Raw genomic sequence first — 13,228 nt, forward strand, 5'->3', positions numbered from 1 at the left:
CTCCCGTAAGTGGGATGCAGCCACAAACGCGAGTGTGTGCTTGAAAATGACCAGAGCCACGACTAAAGGCCCTTCTAAGCAGCGCATGTGCGCTGCGTAGGCGAGACCTAAAAAGAGTCTTTTCACTGGAAAAATGTGATGTGTCCACGTTGCGGGTTGGGCTGTTTCCTGTTGCAGGCACTAGGCCTACCCACACAAGTGAGGTACCATTTTTATCAGGAGACTTAGGGAACACAGAATAGTAGAACAAGTGTTCTTACCAATTGACTTTCTTTGCGTTTCTGCCTGCCAAATGTAAGACAGTGTGTAAAAAAGAAGACATTTTGAAAAATGTCCTCTGATTTACATGCTTGTATGGGTACCCACAATTTCGGAGATGTGCAAATAATCTCTGCTTCTCAATTCTGTATTTTCTTCCCATTTTGTAAATATGTAGGCTTTCCTGGTACCTATTTTTCACTCTTTATATTTTACCAAATGAATTGCTATATACCCAGTACACAATGAAAAATCATTCCAAGATGCAGCTCAGTTATTGGCTTTGGGTACCTCAAGTTCATGGTGATCCTACAAGTTCTATATATCTCAGCAACCAGAAGGATTCAGCGGTCATAACGGTATATTGCTTTTAAAAATCTGCAAGACTTAGAAAACATGGTACAAATGGCTGTGTTTTCCCACTCAATTTTTTTCAATATTTTATTATTTCAATTGTTAGTTTCTATAGAAAAACCTTGAAGGATCTACACAAAGGACCCCTTGCTGAACTCAGAATTGTGTCTACTTTCCAGAAATATATAGTTTTCCAGGATCCATTATTGCTTTCACACCCATTTCTACCACTAACTGGAAGGAGGTTGAATGCACAAAAAATAGGAAAAATAGGATAAGTCCCAGAAAAATGCCAAAACTGTGTAGAAAATGTTGGTTCTCTGACAAAAGTGTTCTTCTGCAGCACTTTTTTCCCCATTTTCCTAAAAAAAATAAAAATTAGCTGTATGTTGGCAAATTTCTCAGTCCCCTCCAGGGGAATCCACAAACCGTGGGCACCTTTAGAATCCTCAACATGTTGCAAGAAAAAGACTCAAATTTGGCGTGGATACCTTACGTGGACAGAAAGTTACAGGGGCCTAAGCGCAAACTACCCCAAATAGCCAAAAAAAGGATTATCATGGGGCAAGGCCTAGCAGCAAAGGGGTTAAGACGAGATGTTTAGAACCAAACACCCCATAAAACAGTGAAGCCATCATGGAGCTGAAGAACTCGTAATGATGAATGGCCAGCCCTTATGGCTTCCCTGCTCACTTACAATATCCAAAAATCGACATGGATATTGTAGGGGCATATCTGCGAATGCAGCTATGTCCTCACAGGAGAATTACTGTACCCGGCCTTAGGGCTAAGGCCTGCTAGAGGCGTGGCTTACCTATATCTCATGCAGTGTCTGTGGGCATGGCACACAGGGATGTGTGCTATGTCTACTCTTAGGTTTTGTCTGCACCAAGGCACGCAGGCTGCCATGGCAGTGTGCACGGGCTTGGTGAGGGGACAATTTGTGCTGCTGCCCTTGGGGTCCCTCTTCAGTGCCAAAGCCCTGGTACCAGGGGTACCATTTACTAGGGGCGTACAAGGGGTACTGAAGTTGTGTCAATTGGGAAACAAAAGGTACCTTTTAGGGAAAGAGCTCATGGCACAGGAGACCTGGTTGGAACGGGCCATGTACTCTTCCCTTTGGAATTACATCATTTTCCAGGCAAAAAGTGGGGCCTAATCATGTCCAAAAGGGGCACTTTCCTACATAGTGTCATGAGTTATGTCAAATGCCATTTAAGTCATCAAAAACATAGCTACTTAATCATCAAACAAACGTCATTTGTTTTTAATGTAAAAAAGACAACCCCCTTTTCTCCCACCTGTGCTCAGTTTGATGTTACTCAGTGCTTCCATATTGTCCTAGTTCCGGGGCCACAAGGTTGTATAGTGGTGTCTCATTGCTGTGTGCCTTCCACAGATCATCCTCTAACCACCTAGGGGTCAGTTTCCAACCCACTGAGCTCAACTATATGTCTTCAATTTCATGTGAATCAGTGTCCTATGTATTATCCAGCTCACAGGGGGCACCTGCATTGTCAGGTCTATAGCCATGGCACCCCAGGCAAGTGAATCGTCTGGTAGTCAGTCATGTCAGCGAACCCTTGTCATATGAGCTTCTTCTGCCCCAGCCTATTCTTTTACATTCCTAAGCCATTTAGTTATCAGGGGAGGTCTGAGTCTCAGCCATGAGATGGCAATGTGTCATTTGGCAAACGTTAGACCGGGTACTACGAACCACCTAGTCAGTTTTATTTTCTTTTTTAATGAGAACTAGCCCCAACAGGCATTGTTTTAGTTCTCTGGGGATGGTCCAGCCCATATCTCTATGCAAATGGAGCAAAAGCTCATCCCAGTAGGGAATTATTTGAGAGCAGGTCCACACAATGTGAATATAATCTACAGGGGTATATCCACCACAGCTCGTAAACCTGGAGTACCTAGTCAGGTAAATGGCATGCAAGAGTTTGGGTGAAAGGTATGTAATGTGTGCAAAGTGTTATTTGAGCATTTTAAATCTTGAGTTTACTGAAACTTCTCGTAGTTCCCATAGATCTGAACCCATTCGGCAGAAGTGATGGGGAACTCGCACAACTGGTGCCATGTGTCTTCAACCTTTAGGAGAGGTTGTGGCCTGTCCGCACAGAGAGCACGGTGTAAGTGTGTAATGAGTATCCAACCTCCCTACATTGACAACAGTGTGACAAGTATCTTCGTGGGTTCCAGGGCTACAGGGAATCCTGGCCATATCTCTTGCGCAGCTGCTGCTCTTTTAGCATATTGAAGACATTGCCCTTGTCCCAGTTTGAACGTATCAATTGCATCTTGCAACGTGATGAATCAACCCTCCAGGTATAGGTCATCTAAAGTAGTGCAGTAAACCCACTCACCAATGGTCAACATCCATCGAGTGTGCTACCTGTGCGAATGGCTTAATCTTCCAAAATTCTAGTGTTGGTGCATATGATGCTCTATGGAGTAGCCCCCTCACCGCCCACTCCCAGGGTTGCATACCAGTCATATCACATGGGGAAAGTCGCTGCTGTTCTGTTACTCTGTAATAGTAGGGACCCCAAGTCAGTATCACCCTATGTGCCTGACAATAGTGATGTCTTCCAATTTGGCTCATCATCGAACCAATGGACGGCATGTTACAGGTGTGACGCCAGATAATAAAGTTTGAGATCAGGTACCTTCATTCTTCCCATATCTCTTTCCAGCTTAAACGTGGCCAAGCCTTCCCTCCATTTCTTCCCAGCCCCTAAGAGGTGCATCAGCAGTCGGTCTATGTCCTGAAAGATGCTGCGGGGGATTTCAAGCATAGTGCCTTGTAGTGCATACAGGAATCAAGGGAGTACCACCATTTTGAATGGGGCAATTTTCCCCATCAGAGAGAATTTCACGGTGCTCCAAAAATGTATGGCCAAGTGGAAGCAGGTGAGTACGCTGCCAAGATTAAAGGTGTGGCATCATTGCGCAATATGTGCTATGTACATGCCTAGATATCGAACATTGTCGGTTGCCCATTGCAGACCCATAGTGGGAAGTAGTGCGGGATCTGCGTCTTTTAACTGCCCCAGCGGAAATAGCACAGATTTGGATTGATTGACATACAACCTGATTCCGCAATCGTTTCTCTATATATGGGGTGAGGGCCTCAGCTTTCATGCACTACAGCGGGACTCAGGGTATTCAGCTAATCCGAGAGTAAGTCAGACGGAGGGGCGAGTGGTCCGAGATGTACCTAGCTCGATATGCCGGATCTGTCACCCATGGAGCTGACTCAGCCTGTATGAGAAAGTAACCCAGTCTGCTGTGTGTCTGTGCAGTCAGCATGTATCAAGAATACACACAAGTGTTTGGGTGTTGAGTTCCCCAAATGTCAATGAGGCCTACCCCTTGCATAATCTGTTTCATGGCTTCTGTAAGTTTGGGCTTGGTACCCTGTTGTGCGGGGAGGCAGTCCACCTGTCTGTCACAAACACAATTGCAGTCCCCTGCCATGATTGGTTCGGCGGGGAGGAAATGTCGTATCAATGCAACTATGTCACCAAAGAAGGACCCCTTGTCATTGTTGGGTGTATAGATGTTAACTAGACAAATCTCTTGTGCATCTAATGTCCCATGAAGGACAAGATATCCTCCGACCTGGTCAATGCACACTTGCAGTTTCTGAAAAGGAACCCCTAGGGTCAACCATATGAGAGCTCCATGTGCGAAACCAGAATATGAGGTGGCATAGATATGGCCTCTCCGCTTACGCCGCAGGGCGGTTATACAGTTGCCCCAGAGATGTATTTCCTGGAGGAATGTGATTGAGACATGGTACTGTTTGAGGCGGGGTACATTCTGTGACATTTCTGGCGTCTGTTTAAGCCTCATACATGCACTATAAGGTACTTATATGCTTGGCCTAGACCCGGTATGATATGGTAACGACCTCCCACCAGGCCGTGTGGTGTGTAGTAGTGTGGTGTAAGCATCCAGAGCATGGCCCTTTAACCATAGAACAACAAAGAAACCAAAAAATCAGTAGTGTTGCATTCTTCCCCCCTAGGCAGAATGTGCAGAACACCTTCCAGCCGTGCGTCCCCCAAACTGCAAGACCAAATGTTGTTGCTCAGCGGGGCGCAAGTGGACTGGCCCTCTGCCAAGCTGCACTGCAAAGCATAAGCATGTAATTAAACCCACCCACCACATATTTGTGTAAAAAATCAAATAAAAAATCTGTGACTTATTAAGCTCTTGTCCATGAGTCTGTAGGTCCCTAAGGGTTGGAATTCAACAAACAGGTAACCCCCAAATATACCTATATACAGTAATGCAATGGTGAATCATTACAGGTAGGTCGCTTCAGTCATCCTCCAGTGTTTCTCAGCTTTCCGCAGTTCATTGCTGGTCAATATTCGCAGTACTGAAACCCCCGCACAACAGGGCAGGACCGCCAGAGTTCAGGCCTCACATCACAGGGGCAAAACAAGTTTGGCGAGAAACAGCACAATGTATCTGAAATTGCATTCCTGCAGTTTCTTGTTCACTGACAAGAAGTTATTACACAGGTTCTGGACTCTGTGAGTGTAACTAGGGTGGATAAATATCTGTTTATGCTCATATCTGGGGGACTGTGGGTGCCGACATGCTGAAGGATAGCATCCTGCTCATGGTTGGTTGAACAGGTGGGCTATCATGGCCTGAGAAGGCACCCAAAGGAGCAGCATCGCTGCCAATGCCAATTGTGCTCACTCGATTGTTCTCAGAAATTAAACAGTCTTGGGGGCTTGAGTACTTTTGTGATTAAGTCTTCGAGAAAGTGTTCCGCCGAGGGCCTCTTCACACACTCACGAAAGCCCACCAGCCTTATGTTATTGCACCGGGAGAACTCCTCAGCATCCTCAATTAGTTGTTATGCGTGTAGTGCTGCATTTCAGGCCCTCGACCATGGCTTTCAGCACATTGACCTCCCACTTCAAGGCGACTACATCTTCTTCAACCATCATGGTTTGATTTGTGACGTTGCGGAGGTCCAAACACAAGTGGTTGATCTTGTGTCATCGTGACCATCTTCACTTCCAGAGCAATCCAAGAGCCCTATATTGCTGCTAGGAGTTCTGCCTTGGTGGAACCTTGGTTCGTCTCGTCAGCGGACCGCTTTGATAATGGCCAGAAAATAGCATCTCTGGCTGAACACCGTGTATTGATCAGTTTTATTAGATTTGGCCTGGGCTATTTTCGCCCCTTTATCTTTTCCAAAAGTCGCCAGGCATTGCCTAGGGCTCTCGTCCAGCAACGTGGACAAGCCTTGGCTAATCAGACGGTGCTCAGGGGTCAGTCATTGTTGGGTGCAGGCCTCAAGGCTCCCAGCTCATGGGTCCCATGGGTGCATGCCCCATGAGCCGTCCATGCAAGTCGGTCTATAGTGACCATCGCTAGCAGCTAGGCCCCATTTCCCTGCCAGGGACAGGTGCAGTCACTGGGCCCCTCTTAAAAGCCCAGGGCACCCAGGAGTCAGGTGACCCATCTCTGTGCCCTTCATTGCAGCGCCTTCAATAGCAGGGTCCTCCGATGCAGTGGCGCCCAAACTTTGTTTTTGTGTATTTTGGGCACATGTGCCCATGGTCCACAACTTGGCAGTGTGTCAGTACTTCTAACCTGGGTCCGATCTCAGGGGTCAGAGTCAGCCCATCAGCATGCTCAGCAGTATCTCCTGTCTCCAGTGCCGGAGATTGGCAAAATGGTGAACTTCTCTGGGTCCCCTCAGGGGCCAGTGTATTTTTGATCTGCAGCTATTGTACACCGCTATCAATGATGATATTCTGGCTGCTTGTCAGCCCCCTTGATCAAGATAGGACTGTGTAGGCCACGTGCAGTGCTCAGGAGAGGAGGCCTCGCCTAGTGCTCAAAAATCCTGTCGGAGTTCAGTAGTTGTTGGGCAGTCGACTACGTAAACATCATATCCCCCTCATTGGTTATGCCATCTGCCAGGGCCCTGGCAACTTGGTCCATTCACTAACCACCACCCCTGGTCAGGGGAGAGCAGTTTTCCAATCTCAGGGGTCCCAGGCCGCTGCCCAAGGCCCCCTGGAGTCCACTAGCTGGGATGTACAGCAGACGAGGCATCTGCCAGTTTCCAGGCAGTCTATGACGCAGCAACTGGAGCTCTGGTGTCACCCCGCCTCGAGGCTCTAGCCTGGCCCAGCCGCCGTGACCACTCCTCACAAGGGGCCCCCTATGGGGGGCAGAGATCTTCAGGTGGTGGCTCGAGTCTGTGCATTGGGGAGAGGAGGCATCCCAGCCCGATCATCCCACCCTCCCAGTGCAGGCCCAATGGTCGGCCCAGCCTGTGCATGGTGTTAGGAGTCCAGGCGCCTCTTTGTGGCACCAGTGGGGGTTCCTACAGGCTTCCGATGATCCCCTGGGCTACACGACTATGAGGCCATCTTGCCAGTCCATGACCGTGGCAACAGATGCATGATCAATATTCGTAATGCCATTGACAATACATACCTTGCTCAGCTTTTTGAGAACAGTGAGGGTAAGGGAATAGAGAGGGTATTGGATTTTTTTGTTTTTAAACTTTATGTACTTTTATTGCAGTTACCCATAAACATACAACTCTCCATAAATTATGGTTCATTAGTCCAAAAATAAGCAGAATGACGGGGATCACCTGGCAGGATTATCATAACCACAAGAGCCACAACAGACCCACCCACCACCAACGTGCCCAATGACATTAGCTTTATAAGTAAATCAAAATACGGTTCACCATGCGCCATTCTTCTCTGGGAACAAAGTCTTACAGTTTACACAAGCAATACTGTACACAGCAGAACCAGTAACTAGCACATATAATCCAGTGAATGCCAATTGCCAGCTTGCCTCAGATGTGCCAGCACTGACCCCCCCTGTGGACACCTCGGTGATCAGTCCAGTCAGGTAGGTTTGATATGGTCCCCATATGTGCGCGGGCGGCTACAGCTAGGAAGGAGCTCACTGTACGTGTCTGGCTGTGTACTACAATATGCCATGTTTTTGTGTCAGTCCTGTAGGGTTCGTTGTGGACCCCAATGGCAACGTATCACCACTCTGCGCTTTGTCAGCAACAATCCTATGGCTGACAGTCGCCTAATAGCACTTCGTAACTTTCTGTCACATCCACGCAATGCCAGTAGCGGCTCTTGGTCCAGGTGCTTGCCCACAATAATACCCAGTTCCTGGAACCCACCAGAAACTTTGTATGCCTGGGCAGGTCCATGCCAAATGTAGAAAGACTTGCGTCAATCTCTGGGCATCGTGGGTATGCTGCGCCATCCCAAAGCCCGTACCAATGCAACCTGGCTGGAGTGTAATATACTCTATCGACATACTTGAAATGCAAAAGCCTGTGTCTGCTGTTTAGAGATACCGTCTTCATCTGGGAGCAACAGTACGTCCACTGTTCGTCAGCCAGGTCGCTCTTTTGTAATTTGGCAGCGATTAGGTTAGCATTAGCAGAAGCCATCTTGTATTTAGAGAATATTTTGTCCGTTTTGTGGAATCCATTTTGTATTTCAGTCAGCCATTTTGTTTGCCATGTGCTACCATGTGCTTGCCATGTGCTCTGTCTTACCTTTCTGTTAACTGCTCTTGAAATCTGCCTAGAGACGAGATATATTTAGCATCTTCCACCTTCGCACATGCTCAGTTGAGCTTGCAGCTGTCTTTTCAGCTGCCACTAGAATGTAACTGTCAGGATGTGTTTGCCAAAAACAGCCACTGTTAGCTCCTCCCACTTGTTGACTGAATTTTCTGTATGACCTTATATGTACCTAAAACGAGCATTTTCTACTTGTACCGCCTTCATTTGAGCCCCTGTGTGGGTATAAAAGGACCAAGCTCCTTCCATTCGGGGTGCTACTTCATATACTACCAAAGGGTGTTGTGTGAATGTAGTTCCACCTCATGAGGTTTAATAAATCTTGTATTTTCTATTCCAGTTTCTGTGCCAACTTCTATTCTATGGTCTGAGGACTCTGTGCAGAGAAGGGAGAACCCCTAGCACTGGTAGGCCTTGCTGAGGTCCACTACTACAGCTCTGTCAGGCACAGGTCACTCTCGGCCTACGCTCTTCCAGCCCGTACACATTTAGCCCTGAGAATATATGTTGAGGCAATAACGAGGTCAAAGCAAGTATGGCTGACAGCTCCAACGTCTCCTCACCCAGCAAGTCTTGCATTGTGTGATGTGCCCTGTAGAGATACCGACTTCGTCATGGAGCAACAGTACGTCCACTCTTCGTCAGCCAGGTTACTCTGCCAGGTACAGGTCACTCCCGGCCTACGCTCTTCCAGCCCATACACATATAGCCCTGACACTATATATTGAGGCAATAACGAGGTCAAAGCAACCATGGCAGACAGCTCCAATGTCTCCTCACCCAGTAAGACTTGCACTGTGTGATGTGCCCTGTAAAATTAAAATTGCTTTAATTGGGAGATTTCAGCACCATGTTCGCGCATTGTCGCCAATTCACACGTTTTGCTGTCAGCAAAAAGATCCCTAATTGTGTTCAGATCTATGTCCTTCAGTGCCCTCAGAGTACCAAGTTCCTGGCCTAATGGGAACAACATACAATAGTCTAAAGATTATCAGATATGAGAATAGCAGAGAACCCGCCTGTCGCTTGAGGATCTGGTGCCAACCACAGATGGCCTTGTTTAGCGAGTCAAACACTCCATATGCCTGGTCGGGCACCTAAACAGGAGTTGGGACAGCGTGCTCGGGCTGCAGCACCAAGCTCAACTGCACATCCAGTAGATCCCGCTGGCCAAGTACCCAGTAATGGTCAATCTGTGACTGTGCAACTCAATAGTACGCCTCTATATCTGGAGCATTCAGTCCCCCATATCATAAGGCAAGGATAGAGTCATCCACCCGACCGAGGCTGCTTATCTGCTCATGCTAAGTGTACCATCAGAGCCCTTAGTTTGTCCAAAAACACAATATATGAGGCTCTTGCGCCTCCTTGCGCCGCAATTGCGTCACGTAATGTGACGCAACGGCGGCGCAAACAATGCGCCCTATTTACAACGTGACGCATCTAGGAGATGCGTCACGTTGGAAACCCCTGCGCCATAAGGAGGCGTTCCTGCGCAGGGGGGGGGCTTTCCTGCGCAGGAACGCCTCCTAAAAGTGGCTGAGTGAAATCTATGAGATTTCACTCAGTCACTTTCTACGTCAATTCCTTACGCCTGCTTGAAGCAGGCGTAAGGGTGACGCACCATACATTGAATAGATGGCCCCTGTGCATTGCAGGAGTCATGTCGCACTTGCGACATGACTCCTGCAATGCGCCGCCCGTGCACCGAGAGATGCGTCACGCATCCTCACTGCCTTGCACCATGGTGCGCCGCATCATAAATGCGGCGCACCATGGGTGGCGGAGCAGTGGCGCACTGTGGCGCATGTTAACTGGCGCATCCCTGGGGATGCGCCAGTTAACATAAATCTGCCCCAAAGTGGGTAAGAATAATCGGGACATTCAAGAAGAGAAACAAAAAGTGAGGCAAGACAACCATCTTCATAATAGCCACACACCCTATGTGCGAGAGAGGCAACCTGATCCAGTGATTCACAGCATCCAACAGATGCTGTATCACTCTACCATAGTTATTGTGCGTGATTATCGCTGGATTTGTATGCACCTGGATTCCCAGATATCTTACTGAGCCCTCTGTCCACTGCAAGGGGTAGTCTAAAGGTATAGGCTTCATGGCGGGGGTAAGCGGGAATATTACATACCTATCCCAATTCACTTGTGGACCAGCGAGACCCCCAAAGAGCACCACTTCTCTAAGCACCGGGGTTAAATTACATTCGGGATCAGGAATATACAGCAGAGTATCATCTGCATATGCAGACACAATGAGGGGAAACCGTAAGCCCATATGTTACTCCTGAAGTGCACAAGACAGTGGCTCTGCAACAAATACATAGAGGAAGGGGGAAGGGGACAACCCTGACTAGCGCCCCTTACAATAGTAATGGGGGCGTGACAGTGCCGTTCACTCTGAAATGCAACACCGGCTGTGTATATAATACTCTGACCAGCGGAAGGAAAATGTCATCCACCCAAATGCGCTGCAGAACCGCCTGCATGAACCCCCACTCCATAGAATCGAAAGTCTTCTCTGCGTCGAGAAATACTGTCACCACTTTGGCCTCAGGGTCAAAATATTGCATTGCACCGAACAGTGTCCTATGGTTGAATGATAGATTGCGCTCAGGTACAAACCCTCCCTGTTCTGCACCCGCCACTCCAGGCAGCAGAGAAGGATGCCGGTAGGCCAAAATCTTGGCGTACAGCTTCGTATCCATGTTCATGAGTGACAGCAGCCTACACGAAGAGCAGCGGTCCACTGGTTTGCCCAGTTTCAACAGGACCACCAATAGTGCCTCTTGCATAGTGGAAGGCATACAGCCATTCATGGCCATCTCCTCAAATAGTATGACTAAATGTGGTATGAGGGTATTGGAAAATTAATATTGTTGACAATCTATAGTTTAGTTTGACTCAATACTACCAATCACTGTTCTTTTACCCACATTTTCTGGCAAGCATTGTAAGAGATCTTGTCTCGTCCCTGTGGAGATGAATTCCAATACTTGTGAGTAAAATTCCACCAAGACCTCTAATTCCTTGGTAGTATGCATAATGGCATGCTGACATGTTAAAAATCCTATGTTACTTCACATTATATGCATAATGGCATGCTGGCATGTTATAAATCCTATGTTACTTTACATTACGTGGATCAACTTGCAGTACTTCACACACTCGCTTACCCCGCACATGTATCTCAGAGACACTTGCATGATCTGCAAGGTCATGAAGACAATTACATATTTGCCTCAAATGCATGCTCTACCACCACCATCTCAACATGCCTGGGCAAAGAGAACAATATTTCAGGCCTTGCAGTTGCCAGCATATTGGTGAAAACTCTTTGTCATCATGTGGTGTAGTCAGTGTAATTTGAACACGATCCGGCTGCAAGTTGTAATTAATTGATGTCTGGGCATTTTAGTGACAGAGGAACACTCAAAGTAGTTCACAAGGCTAAGAGTATGAGGATAAACCCAGTTGGAAAGATTGAGAATGGCAGAGGGTGCATGGTTGATTGTGTGCCCAAAGTAGTATCTACTGGGAAACAGAGGAACAAGCATTTGCAATGCAATAGGTCTCACATTTACAAGAGTTTGAGCTACTGGCATTGTAAATTACAATGCCTTTTATTTATGTGTTGTGTTAAAACAGATATATAAAAGGCATTGTCATTTACAATGCTAATAGCTTAAACTCTTGCAAATGCGAGACCTATTGCATTGGAAATGTGCTTGTGCTGTAAAACCCTTTTTTAAAGCATTAGGAGAGAGGGTGTCCTGCCTGCAATAGCAAGCAGGGCAAAGCTGAGAAAATAGTGCTCAAACGCTGTAATTATAGCCTACCGAGTAACAACACACTTAACAGGGGGTGTCGCCATGGGAGGTTACAAAATGAGACAAGGCGGTACTAAGGAGTGACTACTAAGCCTATTGACCAATGAACAGCCACAGTTTACAGTGGGCAATTACACAAGCCAATAAAAAATATGGGCGAAGAGTGGGCGGAGCTTCAAGTCCCTACCTGAATACAGAATACCTCGCAGACCAGCGCATGCGCTTCCAGGCTCAACCTAAAAAGGATTTAAACATAATTCAGAGACACACTTAGATCCTATGTGCACTTTTCAGGTCTTGAATTTGAGTCTCGCCAGACTACTGTTTTTCCAAAAATGAGTACAAAATGTACATACACCGAGGGGCTTTTCATCACCAGGCTTGATCAGTTAGTCGGTTAAACTGTCATTCACATTTTGCTTCCGCTCACCACAGTATACAGCCGGGCAACAGCTCACCCCACTTTAGCCATTGGCACTCTTCACCTTGATTGACTGCACAATGCCTGCGCACATTGTTCACAACAGTCTAAAAATACTTCCTTTTTCCTCTGTGGGAAAGCTTTTTGAAAGGGTGTTTTTTGATTTATTTTAATATAAAACCCCAGCTATTTATTTGCCTGTACTTTGGCTGCCCAGATAGAACTGGATCTATTTTCCATCTGCTTTTTCAAGTTACTGATCTGAAGTGTTTAAATAACATTGTAACATGCAGCAGCCTTAAATGTGAGTGCTTCGTTAGGTTGTGATTTATTCTTTTCTCTTTCACAAACAATAGTGCTAAAAATGCTTGAAACATCTGGAAGGGTTTTAATGCATGTATGTGGTGGCCATGATTAGGTGGTGGCATCTTTCCTTTTTTTTCTTTTTAATTTTGGGCATTTGATTCCAATAAAAAATCGCATCAGCCTGCCAAGGCCAAATCTCTTGGCTTTTTCAGTGCTTGCATCCAAAGGAACCAGTGTCCAGTGTACTCAAAGCTTGTGATGAACAACCAGTTCACCTGGCACGCAAGAGCAAAGATTAGCTTTTTCAACTAAGGAGGTGTATTTATCTTTAAATTAGCTGAGAATAAAATAAGCTATTTTATTTAGCCATAAACAGAAGTGTGTATAGTTTCGTATTGACGCAAGATGCATGAAAAAATTGGGAAACACAAT

The sequence above is a fragment of the Lissotriton helveticus genome, chromosome 3_1 (assembly GCF_964261635.1).
Source record: "Lissotriton helveticus chromosome 3_1, aLisHel1.1, whole genome shotgun sequence".
Taxonomy (NCBI): domain Eukaryota; kingdom Metazoa; phylum Chordata; class Amphibia; order Caudata; family Salamandridae; genus Lissotriton; species Lissotriton helveticus.